The 13972-nt window shown below is 38.6% G+C and overlaps 1 protein-coding gene and 1 pseudogene across 1 annotated transcript in view; one reads left to right on the top strand and one right to left on the bottom strand.

Annotated features, from left to right (window-relative positions):
• Window positions 1-13972, bottom strand: part of CHODL (chondrolectin) — a 456335-nt gene that overhangs the window by 364086 nt on the left and 78277 nt on the right. The gene's annotated exons all lie outside the window — the stretch shown is intronic.
• Window positions 6991-7307, top strand: LOC126949626 (60S ribosomal protein L37-like; annotated as a pseudogene).

A 13972-nucleotide genomic window follows, 5' to 3' on the forward strand; every position in this document is an offset into this window, starting at 1 on the left:
TGGCATCTACTGAGAAAATGAGGAGATCGTGGCAGACAGAAGGCAGGACTAGACTGTAGCTCTGACTCCGACAGACAAAGCAGCATGCGGAGGCTCGCATTGTGAATTTTAGTCCCAGATCGACTGCAAGAACAAACCAGAAATACCGAGAGGACCCACAGACCCTCTGAAGGAAGCAGACTGCTCCTGCAGGACCCAGGAGATGCCTCAAATACTGTGAGTGTCACAACTGCAAAAGTGGCAAAGGGAGACCCTCCTCTCCCAAACACACCCCCACTGGAGAAACTGAAGATCTGTTTGCGGGAGAGGTTTCCAACCTTACCTGGAGCTGAGTCAATTTAGACAGCCAAGCGAAACACAGGGATAGAGGAAGCAGCGGGTAAGGCCCTGGGAGCTGGCTGGGTCCCCAAGCCGGCCATTCCTGCCTGGGACCACAGGGATCCATCAGGAAGGCAGCCAGAGGAGCGGGGCGGGGGGAACGCCACATGGAGAAGGAAATCTCCAGCTGAATTTTGTAACAATTTGAACCAGGTGAGAAGCCTCCTGGCCAGAACTCAAGGGACAGCATGAATCCGGTGTGCACACTCCACAGGTGGGGGAAGAACCAAGCCCTTTTCTTTCCCAGCTGGGAGGTGGGTAGCCTGGGGCAAGTTCTCAAGCTCAGCTCACCCACCACCTGGAAACAGAAGGCTGTTTGGCGGGCGATGGTGGGAGTGTGACGGCCCCTTCAGTTTGCATGGGAGCTGGGTGAGGCCTGTGACTGCCGGCTTTCCCCCACTTCCCTGACAACCTGCATGACTCAGCAGAGGCAGCCATAATCCTCCCAGGTACACAACCACATTGACATGGGAACCTCATGCCCATCCCCCACAGCAGCCACAGCAAGACCCACACAAGGAGAGTCCAAACTCAGACACCCCTGACCCCACCCCCACCTGATGGTCCTTCCCTACCCACCCTGGTAGCAGAAGACAAAGGACATATAATCTTGGGAGTTCTAGGGCCCCGCCCACTGCCGGTTCCTCTCCACACCACCACAGCTGACGCTCTCTGGAAAGCGCCACTTCCCGGCAGGAGGCCAAACAGCACAAAAATAGACCATTAAACCACCAAAGCTAAGAACCCTCACAGAGTCCATTTCACGCCCCTGCCACCTCCACCGGAACAGGTGCTGGGATCCACGGCTGAGAGACCCATCGACTGTTCACATCACAGGACTCTGCAGACAACCCCAGTACCAGCCCGGAGCCCTGGAGACTCACCGGGTGGCTAGACGCAAAAGAAAGACAACAGTCATTGCAGGCTGGTTCACAGGAAGCCACATGCATAGGAAAAGGGGGAGAGTACTACATCGAGGGAACACCCTGTGGGACAAAAGAATCTGCACAAACAGCCTTCAGCCCTAGATCTTCCCTCTGACAGAGCCTACCCAAAAGAGAAGGAACCAGAAAATCAACTCTGGTAACATGAGAAAACAACGTTCTTTAACACCCCTAAAAGATCACATTAGTTTACCAGCAATGGATCCAAACCAAGAAGAAATCCCTGATTTACATGAAAAAGAATTCAGGAGATTCGTTATTAAGCTAATCAGGGAGGCACCAGAGAAAGGGAAAGACCAATGCAAGGAAATCCAAAAAAATGATAAAAGAAGTGAAAGGAGACATATCCAAGGAAATAGACAGCATAAAGGAAAAACAATAAAAAATTCAGGAAATATTGGATACACTTATAGAAATGCAAAATGCTCTGAAGTTCAGAGCTCAAAAATAAGGTCTTTGAATTGTAGCGGGACGAGCCGCAGACAAAACTCTTCAGACACCGAGTTAAAGAAGGAAGGGGTTTATTTGGCCAGGGGCATCGGCAAGCCTCCTGTCTCAAGAGCTGAGCTCCCGAAGTGAGAAGTTCCTGTCCCTTTCAAGGGCTCACAACTCTAAGGGGGTGCATGTGAGAGGATCGTGATTGATTGAGCAAGCAGGGGGTATGTGACTTGGGGCTGCATGTACCAGTAATTAGATCGGAACAAAACAGGATAGGGATGTGTACAGTGCTTTTCTATACAATGTCTGTAATCTATAGATAACATAACCGATTAGGTCAGGGGTCGATCTTTAACTACCAGGCGTAGGGTGTGGTGCCGGGCTGTCTGCTTGTGGATTTCATTTCTGCCTTTTAGTTTTTACTTTTTCTTTCTTTGGAGGCAGAAATTGGGCATAAGACAATATGAGTGGTGGTCTTCTCCCTTAGAATTAACCAAATCCAACAGACAAAGAAAAAAGACTGAGAAAATATGAACAAAGCCTCCAAGAAGTCTGGGATTATGTTAAACAACCAAACCTAAGAATAGTCGTTGTTCCTAAGGAAGAAGAGAAATCTAAAAGTTTAGAAAACATATTTGGGGGAATAATCATGGAAAACTTCCCCAGCCTTGCTAGAGATCTAGACATCGAAATACAAGAAACACAAAGAACACTTGGGAACTTCATCACAAAAAGATCATCACCTAAGCACATTGTCATCAGGTTATCTAAAGTTAAGACAAAGGAAAGAATCTTAAGAGCTGTGAGACAGAAGCACCAGGTAACCTATAAAGGAAAATCTATCAGATTAACAGATTTCTCAGCAGAAACCCTAAAAGCTAGAAAGAATTGGGGCCCTATCTTCAGCCTCCTCAAATAAAACAATTATCAGCCAAGAATTTTGTATCCAGCAAAACTAAGCATCATATATGAAGGAAAGATACAGTCTTTTTCAGACAAACAAATGCTGAGAGAATTTGCCACTTCTAAGCCACCACTACAAGAACTGCTAAAAGGAGCTCTAAATCTTGAAATGAATCCTGGAAACACATCAAAACAGAACCTCTTTAAAGCATAAATGACACAGGACCTATAAAACAAAAATACAAGTTGAAAAGCAAAAACAAAAAAGGTACAAAGGCAACAAATAGCAAGATGAAAGCAATGGTACCTCACATCTCAATACTAACATTGAGTGTAAATGGCCTAAATGCTCCACTTAAAAGATACAGTACTGCAGAATGGATAAGAACTCACCAACCATCTGCTGCCTTCAAGAGACTCACCTGATACATAAGGACTCACACAAACCTAAAGTAAAGGTGTGAAAAAGGCATTTCATGCAAATGAACAACAAAAGCAAGTAGGGGTAGCTATCCTTATATCAGACAAAACAAACTTTAAAGCAACAGCAGTTAAAAGTGAAAAAGAGGGACATTATATAATGGTAAAAGGCCTTGTCCAACAGGAAAATATCACAAGCCTAAACATATATGCATCTACCACTGGAGTTCCCAAATTTGTAAAGCAATTACTAATAGACGTAGGAAATGAGATAGGCAGCAACACAATAATAGTTGGGGACTTCAATACTCCAGTGACAGCACTAGACAGGGCATCACGCCAGGAAGTCAACAAAGAAACAATGGATGTAAACTATATCTTGGAACAAATGGACTTAACAGATATATACAGAACATTTTGTCCAGCAACTGCAGAATACACATTCTATTCAATAGCGCATGGAACTTTCTCCAAGATAGACTGTATGATAGGCCAAAAAAGGAGCCTCAATAAAATTTAAAAACTTGAAATTATATCAATCACTCTCTCAGACCACAGTGTAATAAAATTGGAAATCAACTCCAAAAGGAACTTTTAAAACCATGCAAATACATGGAAATTAAATAACCTGCTCCTGAATGAACTTTGGGTCAAAAAAAAAATCAAAATGGAAATTAAAAAATTCTTCAAACTGAACAACAATAATGACACAACCTATCAAAACCTCTGGGATACAGCAAAGGCAGTGCTAAGAGGAAAGTTCATAGCCCTATATGCCTACATCAAAAAGACTGAAAGAGTACAAACTGACACTCTAAGGCCATACCTCAAGGAACGAGAGAAACAAGAACAAACCAAACCCAAGCCCAGCAGAAAAGAAAATAACCAAGATCAGAGCAGAGCTAAATGAAATTGAAGCAAACAGAAAGAATGTCAAAAGATAAATGAAACAAAAAGCTGCTTCTTTGAAAAGATAAATAAAATTGACAGACCATTAGCAAGATTAACCCAAGAAAAGAAGAAAGAAAATCCAAATAACCTCATTAAGAAACAAAACGGGAGATATTACAACAGACACCACAGAAATACAAAAGATTATTCAAGGCTACTATGAACACCCTTATACACATAAACTAGAAAACCTAGAAGAGATGAATAATCCTGAAAAAATACAACCCCCTAGCTTAAATCAGGAAGAATCAGATACCCTGAACAGACCAGTAACAAGCAGCGAGATTGAAATGGTCATTTAAAAATTACCAACACAAAAAAGTCCAGGAACAGACGGATTCACAGCAGAATTCTACCAAATATTCAAAGAAGAGTTGGTTCCAGTCCTATTGACACTATTCCACAAGATAAAGAAAGAAGGAACCCACCCAAATTCATTCTGTGAAGCCAGCATAACCCTAATACCAAAACCAGGAAAGGACATAACCAAAAAAGAAAACTACAGACCAATATCCTTGATGAACTTAGATGTTAAAATCCTTAACTAAATACTAAGTGAACCCAACAACATATCAGAAAGATAATCCACCATGATCAAGTGGGTTTCATACCAGGGAAACAGGAATGGTTTAACATACGCAAGTCAATAAATGTGGTACACCACATAAACAAAATTAAAAACAAAAATCACATAGTCATCTCAATAGATGCAGAAAAAGCACTGCACAAAATCCAGCATCCCTTTATGATTAACACTCTCAGCAAAATCAACATACAAGGGACATACCTAAATGTAATGAAAGCCATCTATGACAAACCCACAGCCAACATAATACTGAAAGGGGAAAAGTTAAAAGGATTCCCTCCAAGAATTGGAACAAGACAAGGTTGTCCACTCTCACTACTCTCCCTCAACACAGTACTGGAAATCCTAGCCAGAGCAATCAGACAAGGGAAAGAAATAAAGGGCATCTAAATCAGTAAAGAGGAAGTCAAACTGTCGCTGTCTGCTGACAGTATGATCATTTACCTAGAAAACATTAAAGACTCCTCCAGAAAGTTCCTGGAACTGGTAAAAGAATTTGGCAAAGTTTCTGGATACAAAATTAATGTACATGAATCAGTAGCTCTTCTATACACCAACACAAACCAAGTGGAGAATCAAATCAAGAATTCAACCCCTTTTACAATAGCTGGAAAAAAAAATACTTGGGAATCTACCTAACCGATAAGGTGAAAGACATCTACAAGGAAAAATTCAAAACACTGCCGAAAGAAATCATAGACAATGCAAACAAATGGAAGTATATCCCATGCTCATAGATGGATAGAATCAATATTGTGAAAACGACCATACTGCCAAAAGCAGTTTACAAATTCAACACAATCCCCATCAAAATATCACCATCATTCTTCACAGAATTAGAAAAAACAATTCTAAAATTCATATGGAACCGAAAAAGGCCTGCATAGCCAAAGCAACACTAGGCAAAAAGAACAAATCTAGAGGCATCACACTATCTGATTTCAAACTATACTATAAGGCCATAGTCACCGAAACAGCATGATACTGGTATAAAAACAGGCACACAGACCAATGGAACAGAATAGAGAACCCAGAAATAAACTCAAACACAGCCAACTGACCTTCGACAAAGCAAACAAAAACATAAAGTGGGGAAAGGCCACCCTTTTCAACAAATGGTGCTGGGGATAATTGGCTAGCCATGTGTAGGAGAATGAAACTGGATCCTCAACTCAAGATAGCTTAAGGACTTAAATGTAAGACATGAAACTGTAAGAATTGTACAAGATAACATTGGAAAAACCCTTCTAGACATTGGCTTAGGCAAGGATTTCATGACCAAGAACCCAAAAGTAAATGCAATACAAACAAAGATAAATAGCTGGGACTTAATTATACTAAAGAGCTTTTGCACAGCAAAAGGAACAGTCAGCAGAGTACATAGACAACCCACAGAGTGAGTGAAAATCTTCACAATCTATACATCTGATGACTAATATGCAGAATCTACAACAAATTCAAACAAATCAGTAAGAAAAAAACAAACGGTCCCATCCAAAAGTGAGCTAAAGACATGAACAGACAATTCTCAAAAGAAGATATACAAATGGCCAACAAACATAGGAAAAAATGCTCAACATCACTAATGATCACGGAAATGCAAATCAAAACCACAACGGGATACCACTTACTCCAGCAAGAATGGCCATAACAACAACAACAACAAAAAGTAGATGTTGGCATGGATGTGGTGAACAGGGAACTTCTACACTGCAAGTGGGAATGTAAAGTAGTACAGCCACTATAGAAAATAGTGTGGAGATTCCTTAAAGAACTAAAAGTAGAACTACCATTTGATCCAGCAATCCCACTGCTGGATATCTACCCAGAGGAAAAGAAGTCATTGTACAAAAAAGATAATTGCACTTGCATATTTATAGCAGCACAATTTGCAATTGCAAAATCATGGAACCAACCCAAATGTCCATCAATCAACGAGTGGATAAAGAAACTTTGGTATATTTATACAGTGGAATACTACTCAGCCATAAAAAGGAATGAATTAATGGTATTTGCAGAGACCTGGATGAGATTGGGCACTATTATTCTAAGTGAAGTAACTCAGGAATGGAAAACCAAACACCATATGTTCTCACTGATATGTGGGAGCTAAGTTATGATGATGCAAAGGCATAAGAATGACACGACGGACTTTGGGGACTCAGGGGGAAAGAGTGGGAAGGGGATGAGGGATAAAAGACCACAAATTGGGTGCAGTGTATACTACTCAGGTAATGGGTGCATCAAAATCTCACTAAAGAACTTACTCATATAACCAACTACCACCTGTACCCCAATAACTTATGGAAAAATTAAAAAGAAAAAAAGAAATTGCATCTACTGCTCTTTGGTCTTAGCCACAGAAGCAAGATGACAAAGGGAATGTCATAGTTTGGAAAGCCTCCCATTAAGATGCACACATTGTGCCCCTGCTGTGGGTCTAAGGCCTGCCACCTTCAGAAGTGACCTGTGGCAAATGTGGCTACTCTGCCAAGTGCAAGAGGAAGTACAACTCGAGTGCCAAGTCTAAAAGACAAAATACCACTGGGACTGGTGAAGTGAGGCACCTAAGAATTGGCTACCACAGATTCAGCCATAGATTCCGTGAAGGAGCAACACCTAAACCAAAAAAGACAACCGTTGCAGCATCCAGCTCATCTGAAGAATTTCAATGATTAGTCATGTAGTAAATGTTCTGGTTTTTAAATTTTTTAAAAAGAAAAAGAAATTGCATCTACCTCATAACCTAGCAATGAAACAATTACAATCGGATACCTCAATCCCTCACCTTTGTTCAATGAGCTGTCAAACTTTTGGTTCAAAATGTTTGCTTATTGTACTTCAACAAAAAGATTTTTTAAAAAAATCCATATCCCAACTCCAATGATGACAAATGAGACAAAGCCAAAATGAAAAACATTCTATTAGAAAGATAGGACTTTTAAAATGTCAATATCATAAAAGACAGAAATTAAAGGTAAAGACAAAGATTAAGGGAGACTAAAAAAAAATAACCATAAAAATCAGTGCACGCTCCTCAACTGGGCTACTCTATAAGTGAGAAAAAAATGTTATGAAGGACAGGTTGGGGTCAATTCATAAACTGGAATACAGACAGTGGATTGAATAGATGTGAGAAATTTTCTTTAGTTTGACAACTGTCCTGCTGTTGTGTAGATGAGTGTCCTTGTTTTTAGACAGTGATCAGGTTCAGAAAACTATGATAAATATGTGTGTATGTGAAGAACCAAGAGATGAAGCCAATGGAACAAAATGTAGGTGAACGTGGGTGAAGAGTATACAGGTGTTCTTTGTGCTGTTCTCACAACTGTTATCTTGAAATTCTTCTAAAAAAAATGTTTTTTAAATGTTTGTCCAAAATGGCTATGCTCTATTGTAATAAATTTATTCATGTGCTTTAAATTGATAGTGACATTGCTTTGGAAAATCAATAGGATTATGGTATTGAACATGAGAAGTGGTCCAATAATATATGTTAAATGAATCAATGAGCAACCAACTGGAGATTCAGCTAATGCAATCAGAGTTATTTGCAGTTCACATCACATCACAGTCCAATACGAGGCACTGGGAGGAAGGGAAGACTCTGTCTTATACTCACAGTTTAGGGGCCCAGGGTCCTTCCCAACAGAGGCTTCATTCTCCTTTGGTGTCCCTGAGTCCTCTGTAATCAGCCAAGAGCTTAAGAGAATTGCACATGGGAGGTTCCCTATGTGTCAGTCTGAAAATGGTCCCATCATTTCTGCTTGCTATGTCACAGAACTCTCACATGGCTACACCTATCTGCAAGGGAGCCTAGAAAGTGTGTTCTACCTGGGGGCTTAGGATAAAGAAGAGAATACAGGTGCTGGCGAGCACTAGCATCTTGGCCGCAATTAGTATCTTATCTCATAAAGATTTGGGGACACTTAGTTAAAAAACAGACAGAAGGAATAACTCCTCCTGAGAAAAGCTAGCTCGGAAAATTATACACACAAATCTTGAAACCAAAGACCCCATCTCGCTCTCTCTCTCTCTCTCTCTAGCTATCTCTCTCTCCCTAACTCTTTCTTCTCAAGGAGGACAAATAGCCAAGAGGTTAAAGTAAAATTAAATTAGGAAGGAACTGAATATCAGAAACAGTTTTAAGAAAGCAGTCATGGAATTTCTTCTATTAGGGGTATCATGGCATTAAGAATCAAAATACAGGGTCACTGCTGCCTGAAAAAGCTGGGCTGAAGCTCAAGGATGTGCAGAAGTCCAGGAATGGGTTTGTTAGTGCTGTGGACTTGCTTCTCCTATCTCCTACCCATTCCCCTCTCCTTTCTCCTCCTTCAAGGAACATCACTAAGTATGTTTCTTCTATAGAACCTCTTTGTTCCAGAAGCAGTTAATTTTTTACAATTTGCCTCTCTAGCTAATATGAAATGTTTTAGACTGTGACAATTCTTTCTTTTGTATTTTTACATAATTAGAACAATTATTTAAGGCTAAGGAGTACAGTTAGTCTCTATTTAGTATACCTTGCAGTCAGCTCAGTGATAGGCCCATAAAAAGGGATGAAAAATATTTGCTACTTGATTTGCTGCCATTTCTGAAGTTGGATAGGAAGCATGCCTCCTTCAAATTCATGGTCTTAGTTGGGAATCATAAATGCCTGAATTCTCCTCCAGCACACTCTCACAAACACACACTAGTCATGCTTAGTAAATGATACAGCATAGAGTTTTGAATGAAGTTCTAAAGGCATTCTTTGTCATCACGTTCACCTCCCCATCCCACCCCACCCCTGCCCCCACAAGCCCTCTTACAAAATCCTGATGATCTTTCTAAAAAAAAAATGGGTATGTCTAGTATCCTAGACTATCCTACAATAGAGTATGGCAAAGGCAGCATTCTAGACAATGGGCTGATTTCCAGATTTGGATCCTCTGGGCCCAGATGTAGACTACTATTTTCAGGTAGTGTCTTCCCAGTCCAGTCACCTACAACAACACGTGAAATACTCTTAAACTCAAGAGCTTTGTGAAAATAAAAGGATTAATTTAGACAGAATGGATCTGCACTGGAAAATGAAAATTACATATAGGTTGGTGCAAAAGTAATTGTAGTTTTTGCCGTTGAAAGTCATGGCAAAAACCGCAATTACGTTTGCATCAACCTAATACATTTTACTATATAGTTAATGAATCATAATTATATATGGAATACAAACCATAAATGGCATACATACAGATAAATTATCATAATCATTTACAGTATTCCTCAATAACTCTTTGATGAAAATCCTTAACCAAGGATGATTCAGAAAATCATCACTATTTCAGTTTAATACAGATACAATTTCTCTGTCTCTATCTTTATCCAATTGTGGCATCTTTTCTGTTAAAAGCCATACACTGTTCATGGTTTTACAGGTTTTACAAGTATGTACCAAAGGTCACTGCCTTCTAGCAGAGTTGTCATTCTTACTATCTGCTCATGAGTTTGTGCAATGTTCCATTTAATATCCACTCTTAATACTTACTCTGGGCTGGGTGCAGTGGCTCACGCCTGTAATCCCAGCACTTTGGGAGGCCAAGGCCAGTGGATCACTTGAGGCCAGGAGTTCAAGACCAGCCTGTCCAACATGGCAAAACCCCATCTCTAATAAAAATACAAAACTTAAGCAGGTCTTTAATTCCAGCTACTCAGATAGCTGTCTCGCTTGAACCCGGGAGACGAGGTTGCAGTGAGCTGAGATCACACGGCTGCACTCCAGCCTGGGTGACAGAGCAAGATTCTATCTCAAAAAAAAAAAATAAATAAATAAATAATTCTGCTAAAGTGGTTGTCTTCACCGTCCTCCAATATATCTGGACAATGTCACCCCCCATTTGTCTCTATTCTGAGCCCTCTGTGCGCCTTAGGGAGAATGCACTTTGAGTCCCCCCTGTGTTAAGGTGATAAAGAGGATTTTATTTTCCTCATATTTGAAGAGGGAGAAAACCCACCTAATGAAAGCAGAGCTAAAAATACATTTCCTCCTGGCAACAGGGATGCTGTGCTCACTACTCGGAAATAGCATCAACTTTTGACCTAGAAGTTGCAGCTCCAGAGTCTAACTGTATGATGCTGCTCAATATCGAGTGGGCAACATTAGCATGTGTGTTTTGTTTATATTTCTATGGGCAATTAGCAAAGTACTGGGGAAAAATTACTTTCTGAAATGTATAGAAAAGTTAGATCGGTACCAAATCTAGATTACCAGGTGTTTTAGAGGAGAGTTGCATTTTGCAAGTCAATGTTTCTACCTTGTCAGATTTCTCAGCTGAAACATCTCAAGAGAAAAGAAACATTATATATTTGTATACATTGTGTTTATAATGTTCATGTAAAGACTGTTTACAAGTGTTTGGTTGTTGCGGAAAGTCAGGGATCCTGAACAGAGGGACTGGCTGAACCTGCGGCAGAAGAACATAAATTGTGAAGATTTCATGGATATTTATTAGTTCCCCAAATTAATACTTTTATAATTTCTTATGCCCGTCTTTTTTTTTTTTCATGATGATAATGATATTTTATTTTGTAGAGTGCTTCTAAATATGTAATATTTGGAAATACAGACTTCTAGTTGACTATCACCCTTATAGCAATCTTGTATTATACAAAAGTCAGCATATGTTTTTAAATTTACTTGCATACTCATTTAATTAGTTCTCCTAACATTTACTGAGCATCTTCTATGCACCGTACCCCATTTTATGCTCTGGAAATAAGAATATGAATGAGACACCTCTCTTATTTAATAGATTGAGAAGAAAAACAATCTTTGATGAGAGACAAACATACAAACAATTATCTGTGTTCTGTGAGCCTAATATATTTTGTTGAATACATTAAACATATAAGCTAAAATTTTAATTTTCACCATTTTAAATTGACATTCTATAATTCAAACCACACTATATACATAATATCCCAAAATTCCCACGTGATCCCAGTAAATGATGGGAAGATTGTGAAATAGGTAGCACAACCTATCTGCAGGAATAATAATTTCTTATTTTAACTGTGCACATAGTCATAGCCTTCCTCTCAATTTTCTTATAAAATGCTTAAAAGAGGGGCTTAATTGTTTTGAGTATTATTAATTATTACTTCTGAAGAGGATGATAATATCTTGCAGAAGACAAGACTTAATAAGCTTAAAATTTCATTGAATTTAGCAGATGGCTTTGCTACTGATACATTGAAAGGCACTGTTTAAATGACAATATTTCACATTTTATTCCTGAGATCAGCAGCTCAAGCCACTGCTCTGCCTATGGAGTAGCCATTATTTTATCCCTTTACTTTCTTATAAACTTGTTTTCACTTTACTCTATGAACAAACCCTAAGTTCTTTCTTGCACAAGATCCAAGAACCCTCTCTCGAGGTCTGGATCAGGACCCCTTTCCGGTAACAGTGCTAAAAACAACACAAATCCTTGAGAACATAAACACGTTGAAAATCTGTATTATATGCCTGTCATGTTCTATTTTTTACATACATCTTATCATTTTATGCTCAAAACTCCATAAAAACAGGCCTTTTTATTATCACAATTTTAAAGATGAGAAAACCCCCAAGTTTACGAAGCTCAAGTACAGTCCAGAATCACACTAAGACTAAATGACAAAGAATTAAACACAGACTTGCTGAAGTTCAAAACACATTGTAATAAGGAAAATAGAACACAATATCCATTTTAAGTATACTCAAAGAAAACTACGTGATAAACTATTATCTAATAGTTACGTCTACTTTGCTGTTTTTGAAAGGTGTACCTTATCACTTTTATTCACCTGGTGCTTTTGATAAATATCAGAATTTCTCCATCTTGGACATAGTGACATTAAGGATTATATTTATTTTTAAACTTTAAGAAATACTTCATAAACATTTTAGAAAGCGTCAAACATTGCTTTGTGAAACTTATAAGAAACTTATATATAAACAATATTTCCCCCAAATGCATATATTTATATATGCATAAAACCTTGAATATATGTATATATTGAATGTATATATATTCTATATATAGAGAGAGAAAATCTTGTATCTCTGTGTCTGTGTGTATGTGTGTGTATGTATATGTATATATAGGGTTTTTAGGAACAGCAGCTTAGAGGGAGCCATGGCATGCAAGTTTTTTAAAATTTGGCATTTTCTTTTTCTACTTTTGCTTTTAGATTCCCTATGTAAGCTACATAAGAAATAAGTAGCAGATAATTGTTTTTTATCTTTTTAATAAAAATTTTGTTCTGTTTATTGCCAATATGCCATTACATACATTTTACTATATAGTATATATGCAAGGACCACAAGTAAAGTATATTAATAACACATTAAAAAGTAAAGATGCCAAACAAGATTACAAGAGTGATATCATTTTGAACAGAGGTCTCAGAACTGTGTCATCAGTGGTGTCCTAGTAAACATTTTAATTGGTAACTTGGATGGGCATATGGAGAACAAGCTCTTACATTCATTAAATTTGTGGGTCACTGGAATCTTGAAGGGTTAGTGAATGCATTGCAGAATAATTATAATACAGAAATGATCTTTACAACGTGTAATGATGGGCTGAATTGAACAAATTAGATGTAGTAGAGAGGCACACATGGAAGATACCATACTTGGATCCAAATTACAAATGCTGTAAGTACTGAATTAGCATCAGCATGGGACAAAAATGTTTAAGTGATTTACACGACAGTAAATTCAATGTGAGCTAGCCTGTGATGTGGCTTTCAAGGACCCTAATCAGGCAAGCTCAGAAAAAAATAAAGTGAACTCAACTGAGTGTGTATTATTTCTGTTCAGATAATACATGGGGCTATTATTGTTAATTCTGACTACTGTATTTTCTTTTTTTTTTTTTAATTTATTTATTATTATTATACTTTAAGTTGTAGGGTACATGGATTTCATGGATATTTATTAGTTCCCCAAATTAATACTTTTATAATTTCTTATGCCCGTCTTTACTGCAATCTCTGAACATACATTGTGAAGATTTCATGGACACTCATCACTTCCCCAATCAATACCCTTGTGATTTCCTATGGCTGTTTACACTTTAATCTCTTAATCCCATCATCTTCGTAAGCTGAGGAGGATGTATGCCTCAGGACCCTGTGATGCCTGCGTTAACTGCACAAATTGTTTGTAAAGCATGTGCGTTTGAACAATATGAAACCTGGGCACATTGAAAAAAGAACAGGATAACAACAATGTTCAGGGAACAAGGGAGATAAACACTTTAAACTCTGACTGCTGGTGAGCCGGATGGAACAGAGCCACATTTCTCTTCTTTCAAAAGCAAAT

This window comes from Macaca thibetana, chromosome 3 (assembly GCF_024542745.1).
Source record: "Macaca thibetana thibetana isolate TM-01 chromosome 3, ASM2454274v1, whole genome shotgun sequence".
In the NCBI taxonomy this organism is placed as follows: Eukaryota; Metazoa; Chordata; class Mammalia; order Primates; family Cercopithecidae; genus Macaca; species Macaca thibetana.